At 53.8% G+C, this 1,898-nt stretch overlaps 1 protein-coding gene across 3 annotated transcripts in view; it reads left to right on the plus strand.

Annotated features, from left to right (window-relative positions):
• DNAJC5 (DnaJ heat shock protein family (Hsp40) member C5) overlaps positions 1-1,898 on the plus strand; it is a 38,842-nt gene that overhangs the window by 728 nt on the left and 36,216 nt on the right. The window lies entirely within an intron of this gene.

A 1,898-nucleotide genomic window follows, 5' to 3' on the forward strand; every position in this document is an offset into this window, starting at 1 on the left:
GGCCGCGGGGCGGGGGCGCGGGGGCCGCGGGGCGCGGGAACGGCGCGGTCGCAGCCCGAGATGGGGCGATCGTCCCTCGGGGCGGCGGCGGCGGCCGCCTAGAAGGAGGGCGGGCGGCCCGGCGGGCGGGGAGCTGCGGGCCGCCGGGTGCGGGCGCGCCTGGCCTCCGGGGGTCTGCGTGAGTGGGGGCGGGTCCGCCGGCTGTGCGAGGCCTCCGCGGTCGGTCCCCCGTTCTTCCAGGTCGCGGTGAGCGCGCCGCGTCCCTCCGCCCCCACTGGCCCCGTGACCGCCTGGAGGGTCTTTCCCTCCTGGAGGCGGGAGGAGGTTGGGAATTGCTGGTTTAAGGGAGCAGGTGACCTGGTCCCGGGCCATTATGTTTATAGCTGGGGGAGATGGAATTTGTTCCTTAATGCACTGTAAAGTAATCTTTTAGATTAAAATCATTTGGCTTGTAGAAAAATGTTTTATGTGCCTCGCAAAGACATTATTTTCAGCAATTATTTGTATTGTACTCTTAAGGAGAGAGTATTAGTAACTCCTCTGTTCAGGTTCTAACTTGCTTGTGTTAAGTGGCTGGATTAAGGACTCCCTTCTGTGCCTAAGAGATTCCTCAGAATTCATTCAGTTGTGTCATAACAGGAAAAGGAAGCAAAGGTTTGTTTCTGTCTGTCCTCAGACTTGATGGGGGACATTTTAAGCCACGAATCATAGCCTAAAGGGTCTGTGTTTGAATGTTAGATCCTTTGTCCTTACTTAGTCATCTGTTTAAAAACTATCTTAATGCAGAAACAGTTATATCGCCCCATCTATTATCATGGTTGCTAGAAGGCAAAGCTCCAGCCAAAGCCTCTAAGACATTATATTCATTATTTGCTTCTCTCTTGTCAAATATCGTGCTGGGTTCCAGGATGGAGTAATCCGTCAAACCGGAGGTGGAATTAGAAGCCAGGGTTTACAGGCTTTGGGAAACTTTATAATTGAGGGTGTGGTTTTCCTTTCACCTGTGTCAGAGTTCTGTCACTCAGGGCAGCTCTTGGTGGCTTGTGGCCAAGCCCAGGGCTGTAGGAGCTGGCTCTGGCTGGCTGACTCTGGTGGATCTGCTTGGGTGATGCAGATGGCCTTGTCCCCAGGCGGTCCTTGTGGCTGGTCATCTTGGACTAGCACTGAGCCCTGAGAGAGATGTGTGTTGCAGGACCCCCGTGCCTGGCCCCCTTGGCCCTGGTGAGAGCAGAGCACTCAGGGCTTGTGTGGTGGGTATATGGAGGAAACTCTCAGCCTTGCTCTGGGACCTCAGCTGTGGAGCTGGGCTGGGCTCTGGATGGGTACCCTTGTGGGGGAGGGATGGCTGTCAGGCCACCCTTGCCCCTCTGTGACCAGTCTCCTACCACTGACCCTCTGACTCACTGCCCATGTCACAGCAGCCTCCTTCCTGGTCTCTGAACAAACTCATGTGCTCTGTCCTCAGGTCTCCCTGGGACACTCACTCCTTCACACTCGTCCTGTGTGAGGCCAGGCCCTGCCTGACTCCCTTACCTAGAATTTCAGCTTGCCACCTCCTGTTTCCTGTCTGCCTTCCCTGCTTAGTTTTCCCACATCACTTAATTTAATTCTTCTAATGCCTTATTTAATGTGTTTATTATATTTTAGTATTTTACTATGAGGGAAGGTCCCCAGGGAGGCTGTTCTGTGCAGAGAACAGTTGCTGGCACATAGTATGTGCCCAGTGAATGCTTGTTGAATGAATGAAAGTGATGTGCTTAGCGACAGCTGTGCGATACGAGGATCTTGTCACTTGGAAGTCATCTTAGGTGAGTACTGAGCACTCAGGAGTACTGGGTTCTGAGGGAATCTATGGTGAGTACTGAGCAGTCAGGAGTACCGGGTTCTGAGGGAGGTCT

This window comes from Equus quagga, chromosome 12 (genome assembly GCF_021613505.1).
Source record: "Equus quagga isolate Etosha38 chromosome 12, UCLA_HA_Equagga_1.0, whole genome shotgun sequence".
Lineage (NCBI taxonomy): Eukaryota > Metazoa > Chordata > Mammalia > Perissodactyla > Equidae > Equus > Equus quagga.